General features: G+C 35.2%; 1 pseudogene; it reads left to right on the top strand.

Annotated features, from left to right (window-relative positions):
* The first annotated feature begins 8401 nt into the window (after positions 1–8401).
* On the top strand, positions 8402–9407 carry LOC143540741 (dehydrodolichyl diphosphate synthase CPT3 pseudogene; annotated as a pseudogene).
* The last annotated feature ends 2580 nt before the right edge of the window (positions 9408–11987 follow it).

Consider the following 11987-nt stretch of genomic DNA (forward strand, 5'->3'; position numbering starts at 1 on the left):
TTTAAGATAAAAAATATTTGTTTATAACTTCTCCCAAACAACCCCTTGGTTGTTGCTTGACATCTTCTCTGCTTATGAGGCCCTGGCTCCACTACTCCACTTGTGACTAATTTTGTCAACAGACTTTTATTTAAATATATTATTTTGGGCTTTTCTAGAAGCCATTCTTGCCTTTTATTTTAAAGATTACCTATAGTCTAACAAATGCATCATTAATTTTTCTAACTGCCAATGAATAAAGTCAGGTTTCGAGGTAATTCAATAGCAAAATACGATCTTACATGTCTGCAATTGCAGATGACGGTAGGTAGCTCAAGCCCACCATCTTTTGTTTCAGAGAAAGTCCGTCGCTCAAAGGTCCACCACCTACTGCGATAAAACTTGGTTATGATCGGATTTAAACTTGAGACCTTATGGTCTCCGGTCGCTTCCCCTCGAATATCAGTTGAACTACAGCTCCCTAACCTAATAAATACATAATAACCGGTATAAACAGTTAATAGTTTTAATTTTGACATTTTCTAGTTGAAACTAGTTTTAAGCACTGTTTAATTTTTAATTAACTTGTAATTTATATATAACACAAACCGAGCTACATCTGGATAATGGGTAAGCGAGCAACAAGCTGCGTCGCTATCCCCTTTTGAATCGCAAAGCCTATTATACTAAATATAAATCCTTGGTTCCTCGGGCTCTGCGAGTCACTGTGGACCACCTTCTGCACCCGCTCCAAGAAGCGACCCGCCTCGGGAGCTAGGGATCCAACTGTTTAATCATAAATATATTTTTACTGTATTAATAGAACCCATAGAATGGCAGTTTTCTTGCTAAATTGTAACATGCGAATAATCTTATTTTAGTTAGTTTTAGCTTAGTTTTATTCGTTCATCTATTTTTAGTTATGTTCACTTGTTTACGTTTGTGAATTGTTCGTTTGTACAATTAACACAAAATGTTCATTTTCTTAACGAACAAGCGCGGACAAGAAAAACATGTTTGTTTAATTGCTCGTTGTTTAATCGTTTGTTCGATTAAAGTTGAACAAACACGAACATGCTACATTCAGTTTATTTACGAGCCTATTTGCGTGTTATTTTGTTTGAAACAGACCGGATAGGTTAACCAACTAACACTTTCTATCTTTTCTTTTTTATTTATTAATTTTTTACTAAAAGAACATTATATACAATAACAATTTGAATCTGTATAAAAACAATTTATGAGGTAGACATGTACAATTATATGAAATATGGTCATTTAAGTTAATCAATTAGTAACTGTTCTATACTTGTAGCCAGTGTTGTAAAAATCCAAACTAGGCACCGATTAATCTTCGATTAATCGCTAATCTCCACTTCACTGGTTAATTTTGGGCAAATCGGTAAATTAATTGGTCAATGGTCAAATCTGGCCAAAATGACGATTTCCGGTGAGTTTCCGACCAAAATCATCGGTTTCCGATGAGATTTTGACCAAAATCACCGGTTTCCGGCGAGATTCCAGCAAAAACCAGCGGTTTCCAGCGAGATTCAGCCAAAATATGTTTGTGCATGTATAAAACTGAAAATTACATATAAAAGTGTGTGTGTGTGTGTGTGTGTATAAAACTGAAAAGTATACATTAAAGTCTGATCTGATTAATCCTAATTAATCGCTAGTCCCCACCCCACCGCCCAACTAGCGACTATCGATTTTAACAACACTGCTTGTAGCCCCATTGTCATAGTCATCATAAAAGACTCCACGATATAAACAAACCTTGGCATGAAAACAAATTATTAGTTTGTGAACACTTTTTTGAGAATTTTTAAAGAAGTTAATAAATAAAATGGATAAAAAAATGATAAATATAAAGTTAGGTATAGATACAATTTCTTTAAAAGTAAAATCATATATATTATGTTACGGAGGATGGTGTCGGTCCTCTCCCACCGTCAAGTCGCAACCTTACCAATGGAGAAGTGGTGTTGCCGCTTCTACCGCTCAAAATACACCTACTTGTCTCGCTCTCTCACTCACGCCATCATTAGGGTAGCGCTTTCCTCTCCATTGTTCCCCGCTCATTATCTTCATCGCCACATCAGTTTCACCCATTATCATTCTCACACACTACCCTACAATAGTGGCAATAAATAAATAAATTTTTTCATAAAAAAAAAACTACCATACATCATAAATGTGTGAAATTTGGTGGGGCCAACTTGGTATTTAACAAACTTGTTCATTCGATAATAATAAGGTTTTCAAAAGACAAGAAACTCACCAAACTTCTAATGAGAGAACGAACGTTAAAATAAGCCACCAAACCTTCAAATAACTCGCTATTGTATTAAAAACCATATTTGAAATCTACATACAACTACCAAAATATTTTGTACAATCATATTCATATATTAACTAAACACGTTTTGAAATTTCAAATATCTAACCAATCAAGTGACTTATCAGCCCATTCATTAAGGTAACGGTAATTTTTCAAAGATAATAAAAACTAATCACCAAACTTCTAATGAGTCACCAAACCTTCAAGTCACCACCGAATAAAAACATGATCTTAATTACTGGCAAGACATTGAGTCTCTATAAAACCTTGATCTTCCTTGCGCCGTACCACCATCGTTCGCACCAAGCATTCATCCTTGATGATCTCCTTGTGAACAAGTGGTGAGTTTGGCCCTTACATTATTCGAATATTTAAAACGCAAGTTTAATTCTTATCGTTTAATGATTGATGTCATCTCGTTAAAAATCGTATTCAATTTTGTTTATCTTTAGTTATTTTTTATGATTTTAGTGACTTAACACTGTTTAGCCTATGTTGATATTGTATCTCGAGTGATCGCTTTACGATAATTTTTTTGTTTGATTTTATATTACACTGGTATTGAGGCCCCCGCGGGACATGACAAAAACAATACAGAAGACCCTCAAAGTAGACGAAACAATGTCTTGGTCCAATTAGTAATGCCCACGCATCGTGTTGGGTTGTACTGAAGTCTATGATATTTTGAATCTTCTTAATAACCCAAAAAACGCGAACACACATTGTGCAGCTTCTAGAGAACAAAAAGTTGAAGCTCCAACTTAAATAACTTGTACTTTCAGCCACAGCCCACAGTTCTGCAGGTCCATTTAGTAAAAAGCAGTATCGATCCATCCAAAATGGCATTGGCATTAGCATTAGCAAAGAGTTATATGCAACTTCTGGAACAAAAAAGAAAGAGTTGCAATTAAATAGTAGGTATATTCATAGTAAACGTTGTCATAAAGAAGATTTGTCTTGTTTTGCATATGTAAGCTATATTCACATTTAACAATTTGTTGTCTTGCAAAGTACATAATTCTTGATAATCATGTAAAACGAATTTGACAAAAGCATAGCCAGACAAACAGTAAGTTTTCCTAATAACTATTTGTTTATTTCTTTTACCGTTCATGTCATTTTAGTTCTTGAACCTCACGTTGCAAGATTCAACACAACCAATAATTTTTTTTTATCTCCACCCAATACCCCCCTGCACAAAGCTCAAATGTGATTTATATATACCAAAGATATTTATTTTCTGAACCAGATGATATATTCCATTAGACCGTCATGGCTGCAATAAAGGTTGCAATTGGAAAACCCCAAGCTTGCCGTCCTCTGATTGTGCAATGCCAATGAACGATCTTGAATTTATTCATCATAGCCTCTTGTGAAATACTACTTGGTGATGGTTTAGAAGCTGGCACGTTATTACGGCCAATAAAATAGCAAAACACATCAATCAATATCAAATTTTGGATTTCCATCGAGTTTTTTGTTTCGTTGTTGCGCAACCGAACAAAAATATAACCGAACACAAAACAAAAAAAGACAACTCCACATCATTGTTGCTTACTCTGAATAGAACATCATGCAAAAATCTAAAGTAAAACGTGTACCTTTCTCCTTGCAAGCAAATGACATCCAAAGAGACGTGTTTACCTCAGCAACCCCGTCAATGGAATATATCATACCACGTCGGAAGGATTCAGAGGAACACTTATCAGCCTATCAGGCCACCCCCACAACAACACTAATATATAAAGCCATAACAACTGCACTGTCACGAATGCCAAGCCAAATACCATTAACATAATCAACAGTTTACATCTTTTTTTCCCGTTACAAACCACAACACATTCTTGAACAAAACATCAGAACAAAACATCAGAAATAGTAACATAAAGCAGCATGTACAACAGTGTGATGCACAAAGTCACTCGTAAATGTAAATATATAAATTTAATAGGAAAGAACATAAATAAACCCCTTCAACTTTATTCTTCATCTCTTATTTATTCAACATAAATAAGGTGTTCTTATTCCTTGTAATAATCGGTAATCAAATAACAAGTGAATTCAAATTACTAGTTATCATCCCATCTTTGTTGTCTTTTATTAATTTGCAACAACAATGAGTCTGGTTTGTGACGAGTTTAGATCCCAATCCCCTTCGCTATACTCAATTATAAGTTTGTTCCATATCCGGTCCAAAACTCCTTGGCTATATATCGGATGATTACACCCATCATATATTACCCGTTTAGGAATTCGTTTGTGGTATTTATATGAAGATTTAAAAACAAAATAGATTAAGCAAGACTAATCATATCTAGAGATGACAATGGATTGGGTTTGGGATAGCTTTAGGGTTTAGGTATTCCTAAATCCATTCCCGATTATTAAAGCCCGTCGAGTAATTATCAGGTAATTACTCATCGTGTTTCGGGTTTTGTTAAAATACCTATTGGTATACTCAGCCAAAACCCGTCAGATTTCAATCAAGTTTTGATAAAATATAACTAATCAATTACAAACAATTATTACTATAAAATTAAAACGTCTTAAATAATTGTCATGACAACTTTCGAAATAAGTTTTTCTCTAATATCCAAAAAAAAAACAATTCAGCCAAAATAAAAAGTAACATGCTAGCTACTAAAAAAAGTTATATTGGTACATCAGATATATAATAAAATAAAGGGGTTAGTGTTATCCGGTAATCGAGTTAATTACAAATCATACACCCGTCTCAAAACACAAAAAATGTCAAAACTAATAACATACCTTAATGTATTGAGTTTCGGGCTTTTTTTATAGGGTTCGGGTTTAAGTACCATACCTAATCAAATCAAAGGTACGTAAATTCATTTAGGTAATAATAATAAAACCTTAATCATGATCGTCAATTAAGTCAGCCGCTGAATGAAACACAAACACATGATCTTATAAAAAAAAGTATATAAAGGGGGTGTTTTGGATTCCTTATTTCCACCAACTTATAACTTATAAATTTTTTGAAAAGTTAATCAGGGGCGGGCTTACTTTATACGGAGCCGTAGCCTCCGCTACGGCTCAAATTTTTACGGGTAGTGTAAAAAAAAATTTTGGTCGATTTTCGTGTTTCGTTACGGCTGGAAAAAATAACGTTCCGGCTAATATTTTAAGCCCAACTAATATATGTTTTATACCAATCAAAAGATAAAGCCCAAATAAAAAAACCCATTAACCCAACCCAAGAGGTTTCCCTTGCACGAGCCAGAGACACGCGATGGGGTTCTCATAGAACAATCACAAGTTTGTTAAAATTATTCCCGGAAGTTGTTGAGGTGCTTCAATTTATTAAATTAGATGGAAATAGTGTGCAACAAAAATACAATGCGAAAGGTATTCTATCATATTTTAAGACTCTTGAATTTGTGTTTTATATACACTTGTTGGACGAAATTTTAGGTCTCACAAATGCTTTATCAAAACATCTTCAAAAAAAGAGTCAAGATTTGTTGGAAGCGTCTAAGTTGATAAGCGGGACAAATCGAGCATTGAATAATCTAAGACAAACCGTATTTGACAAGATGTTGGCAAAAGTTACATCTTTTTGTGAAAAAAAACAAGATTAAGATGTTAGATATGGAGGAAAGTTATGGTAATCAAAGAAACCGGAAGTATGCCATTACTAATCGACATCATTTTGAGGTTGAAGTTTTTAATACGATCTTGGATATGCAAATTCAAGAACTTGGAAATAGATTTAGTGAGGTCTCAACTACTTTGTTAGAAAATATGTCGGGTTTAAATCCTTGTGATTCATGTTCCAAGTTTGACATATCTAAGATAGTGGTCTTTTCAGAGATGTATCCGAATGATTTTTAGTAACGAAGAAAGAGGGTGTATTCCGAGTGATCTTACGACCTTTTATTACACTTTAAAGGAAGATGATAAATTTGCAAAACTTGGTGGAATGGGTGATTTTGCTCGTGTAATGGTGGAAACCGGAAAAAACACAACTTTTCCTTTGGTTTATCGAATATTGAAGCTAACATTGGTTTTACCGGTTGCAACTGCAACCGTTGAAAGATGTTTCTCTAAAATGAAGCTTATCAAGACGGATTTGCGCAATCGAATGGGTAATGAGTATTTGAACAATGCTTTAGTTTGTGCGGTCGAAAGAGAAACGTTTGATAAAGTAAATGAAGAAGATGTAATGGCTCCGTTTCAAGCTATCAAAAACAGAAGAGGAGCTATTTATAGCCCAACCTAGACCCGCCACTGTTGGTTCGTTAACCCGGTTAGTTTAAATTTATTTGTTGTCGTGTTCTTTATATTTGTTTCGTTAACATTGTATTAAATATGGGGGAAAAAAAATTTAAGCGCTCCGGCTCGGTTTCGAGTCTAGATCCGACACTGAAGTTAATAATGTGTAAAAGGTGTTTGGCAAACCATAAGGACTTATGGTTTTTAACTTATGGTCAAGACAAACTAAGAGGGGTTTGAAAAGTTATGATTCTCTAAATGATATACTATTTCCAAACACTCCTTAAAAAACAACTTATTAACATAAGCTAATCCACACTTTTATACAAACACATTTTAAAAAAGTCATGAGTTAATAATTACTTTTAACATAAAATCCTTTTCAACTTAAATAAGGAATTCTTCCTTGCACACATCGCCTACCAATATATCATTCATTCATCAATCAATCAATCTCCGCCGTACACCACTCACCGGAATCATCTTCTTCAATTAAGTCACCCGTTGACTGAACCCACGATCTTAATTATTCAAATCTCCATCGACCGTCTTCTTTTCTTCATTTGTTCGGTAATCACATAATACGATTTCTTGTTTAATTCTTCACTTTTTATTATGCTTGGTTTACTTTTAATTCGCGGGTTTGGATCAAATACAAATTAAATTAACCGTATTAACTGTGCTAATCAAGTAGTGTAAGTATAGTTATAGTGTAGTGTGCAATTACATAATTAGTATATATATAATTGTACTACTTGATTAGCATAACACAATTAGCACGTTAATTTAATTTGTACGTTAATTTTCCCCTTAATTTGCTGCAACTTGCTATTAAGTTTAAAGTACCATAGACCTAAAATTTTGATTTTTGACCAATTAGTCATCGTAAAATCTTGAGGTGTGAGTGAACCGTTTGGTTTGGGTCGGTTTTGGGCTAAAACCAAAGCTTCGGTTTTTAAATTTTTGAAAAGTTTCTGTTTTTATGGTTTTGGTTTTTTCATTTGAGCTTCAAAATTTCGGTTTTTCCGGTTTGGGTTCGGTTTTTTCATTTGAACGTCAAAATTTCGGTTTTTTCGGTTTGGGTTCGGTTTTGGTTTTCCATTTGAGCTTCAAAATTTTGGTTTTTTCGGTTTGGGTTCGGTTTTGGTTTTTTCATTTGAGCTTCAAAATTTCGGTTTTACGGTTTGGGTTCGGTTTTGGTTTTTTCATTTGAGCTTCAAAATTTCGGTTTTTTCGGTTTGGGTTCGGTTTCGGTTTTTCTTTGAGCTTCAAAATTTCGGTTTTTTCGGTTTGGGTTCGGTTTCGGTTTTTTCATTTGAGCTTCAAAATTTCGTTTTTTTCGGTTTGGGTTCGGTTTCGGTTTTTTCATTTGAGCTTCAAAATTTCGGTTTTTTCGGTTTGGGTTCGGTTTCGGTTTTTTCATTTGAGCTTCAAAATTTTGGTTTTACGGTTTGGGTTCGGTTTCGGTTTTTTCATTTGAGCTTCAAAATTTCGGTCCGAGAAATTTTTTTTGTCTAAAAGTAATGAATATGGACCTAATTGATTTCTATACATTTGAGTTCAGAGATTTATTATATTTTTATAAATTACTTAACATTGAAAAATGAAAATTTATGAATTCGGTTCGCTTTTTCCAAAGCCAAACTGCTGGTTTTTTCGGTGTTGGATCAGTTTTTTCGGTTTAATGCGCACTCGTAATAAAATCCCAATTAGATCTTACTGTTTGATTCTTGATCACCTCAATTTAAATGGTTTTTCTTGATTTATTATTATTATTATTATTATTATTATTATTATTATTATTATTATTATTATTATTATTATTATTATTATTATTATTATGTAAACCAACGGGTCTAATAGGCTAAAGGTTGGAACTTTAGTATGGATATTAAACAAAGAAATCAAATCTACAATAATCTTGGTAGTTTTGCAAGGAAATGTATATATAGCATTCTTTCAGTATCCACATTACCGAATCACATCGCCTTCATAATGGACGGTAACCGACGATACTCAAAGCAAAACAATTTGGTAGACGGTGAAGGACACAAGTTCGGATATTCATCGTTAATGTCAATGCTTAGATACTGCTATGAGTTAGGTGTGAAGTACGTGACGGTTTATGCTTTCAGTATCGAAAACTTTAAACGAAGCCCGGAAGAAGTGCAGTCGTTAATGGACTTAATGGAGGAGAAGATTGAAGGGTTGATAAAAGAAGAGAGTTTAGTTAACCAATATGGCGTTCGGGTTCACTTTATAGGAAACCTTAAACTGTTGAATAAACCGGTTCGGTTAGCAGCCGAACGGGCTATGAACGCGACTGCTAAAAACTCAAAAGCTGTTTTATCGATCTGTATCGCGTATACTTCGACTGATGAGATTTTGCATTCGGTTCAAGAATCTTGTGACGAAAAATGGGATGAAGTTTTTTCGGACGGTGGAAAACGTGAAAAGAATGTGATTAATGTTTTGGATATTGAACGGAATATGTACATGGCGGTTGCACCGGATCCTGATATTATTATTCGTACGTCTGGTGAGACTCGTTTGAGTAATTTTCTTTTGTGGCAAAGTAGTAACTGTCTCTTGTATTCGCCGTCTGTTTTGTGGCCCGAGATTGGTTTTCGACATCTGGTTTGGGCTGTTTTGGACTTTCAACATAAGTTGTATTATTTAAACAAATTGAAGCAGACATGAAATGAAATCTAGGATTCATAGGTGTAGTTGTTTCTTAACATCTATATCATGTTGTATTCTAGTTAAGATTGTGTTCAAGGTCATATGCTTGCTGTATTATCATTCAGTTATAATGTGGATTCAGGTATTTATAGTTTCAGATACTTTGTTGGATGTGCAATTGCAGTGCCTATTATTTATTCTCATTTCTTGATTCAAGTGTAAACATTATTTTATTTATTTATTTATTTATTTGTGTGTGGGGGGGGGGGGTTACTATTTGGCGTCGGTTTGCATTCTGGTGCAGGCGCCGGTATGGTATAGAAACCAAAAGGATCCTGTGCCAACACATGTCCAACACCGGTACCATATCAGGTGTCGGTACACTTCATGATGGTACGCTTTTGTGTTGGTATAATGAAGTTTTACAACCCGTTTTAGTTTAAGGGCGCAAAGGGTTACAAATCCAACCCGCAATTGAGTATACATGTAAAGGATTAATCTGTAATTTACTCAAACTAGGACTAGCAATCGGGTCAGGTAAAAACGGGTTAGGGTCGAAACATGTCAAACTAAAAAAGGGTTTTTTTTTTGTCGGGTCGGAGCGGTTTTCGGGGTCGGGACAGGTTCCGGTCAGAACAAGTTTCGGTTCAGAACGGGTTTTGGATCACAACAAAATTCGTTTCAGATCGTGTTCGGGTTTGGGTCGGAACATGTTTCTTTTGGGTCGAGCCGGGATGGGTTCGGAACATGTTTATATGCTTGCTTGTTTTAATTTGTTATGTGTTTGCTTGTGTGTTTATTCATGACATGAATGATGCATGTGGCGATTATATTTGTTAAGCGAGCTGACTGTGGCTGTTATTGCGGTGACAGCAACAATTCAACTATTTCTGAGGCTGTTAATGCAGTAACATTTTATCTATTTTTGAGGCTGTATATGCGAGCTGACTGTGGTTGTATATGCAGTACCAATTCAACATTAAAAATAGTCATTTTACATGGTCTAAATATGTAATGCAGGGTCGTTTGGACAGATGTTTAGTACCTTATCAGTCAAACAGATGTTTGTACAAATTAACGTTTAATGCAGCTCGCAGAAGGCAAGATGTATATTTATCTCCGTGTCAAGACAGATGTTTAGTACCTTATCAGTCAAACAGATGTTTGTACAAATTAACGTTTAATGCAGCTCGCAGAAGGCAAGATGTATATTTATCTCCGTGTCAAAACAGATGTTTAGTACCTTATCAGTCATATTTTCTAGTTTTTAAATGCAATTTTTCTGTGCAGTAATCGAGATAACATTGAATGTAGTTTTACATTAAAACTACATGTATTACCAAGGTCACATAGTTTCTTGGAACCCAAGCTTTTAAACCATTGGAGATCAGCACACTCTTCCAACATATGAATAACAGCTGATTGTGTAATAATGTTACTCAGTTTGTGGAACCATTAAAAATAGTCATTTTACATTGGAAATTCGGTACCAAATCGGTACCATACCGAAAAACAGCTACCGGAACCGAACCGTTATTTTCGGGATCGGGATCGGGATCGGTACCCTATATACGCATTTTTCGGGATCGGGATTTTCAGTACCGGTACCCTCCCAATCTCATCCCTAGTTCAGAACCAGACGAATTTCGGATCAGAACTGGTTTAGTTGGATCGGGTTTCGATTCGTAACAAGTTTCAAGGTCGGGAAGGGTTGGGGTAAGAAAATATTATGGGTCAAAACGGGTTTCAGGTCGGAATGAGTTTTGGATCGCAACAGAGTTCGAGCGGAACGGGTTCGGATCTGAACGCCAAAACCTGATCCAAACCGAAACCGCTCGATCCGAAACCCGTCTTAGCCTAAAACCCGATCCGAAATCCATCTCGTGCCGAAACCCATCCTATGCGGAAATCTGTACCAACTCGAAACTCGTTCCGAACCGAACCCACCCTATGCAGAAACTTGTGCTGGACCATAACACATTTTTAACCGATACCCCCATTCGAACTGAACTTGTTTTGATCTGAAACCCGTCCCGAACCGAAACCCATTTCGAATAAATAGAAACCGAATGAAACCCAATTCAACCAACTCCCTTCTGATTCGAAACTTGTCTGGTGCGGAAACCCGTCACATCCTGGCCCAAAACCCGATCTTAACCGAACTTGTTCCGATCTGAAACCAATCGTGCGCGAGTACCCACATTTAACCGAACTCATTCCTTTCCAAAACACGTCCCTGTCACACTTTTTTAAAACACTTAACACACATCCATTTGTTTAAAGTCGTCGACCCGCTTTCACCCGAAATTAACAAGGTGGAATTTCAAATGACCCTTCTAGTTTAAATATTTACCCAAATCAACCCATTTGAAAGGCTTTGGATCAAAATATCCCCCCCCCCCATCAAAAACTAATACGTAGTTTCTAACCCGAGCCAATTACATTGATGTGAACTAGTAGTTAGCACAAAATATGTTCAAGCAAGTAAGGATGCATATTATGTAACTTGTGCTTTCAACTTCTGAAATCTCCCAACAGAAATCAGTTACTTATCAAATCGTATGTAACAAAAATTTGTTACTTATCTAATCATAACAAAGGTAATTGTTCCAACTATATATTTTTATAAAAAGTATATATACAATAATATTGAACACATAATAAAATTACCCAAACTATAGTTAACAAATATAACACATAATTAAATCCACCATTAGCCTCCTTCTCAGTCAGTTCATCCACAACC

The sequence above is a fragment of the Bidens hawaiensis genome, unplaced genomic scaffold (genome assembly GCF_021521415.1).
Source record: "Bidens hawaiensis isolate Kalapana, Puna unplaced genomic scaffold, B.hawaiensis_p1.1 tig00012328_1, whole genome shotgun sequence".
In the NCBI taxonomy this organism is placed as follows: Eukaryota; Viridiplantae; Streptophyta; class Magnoliopsida; order Asterales; family Asteraceae; genus Bidens; species Bidens hawaiensis.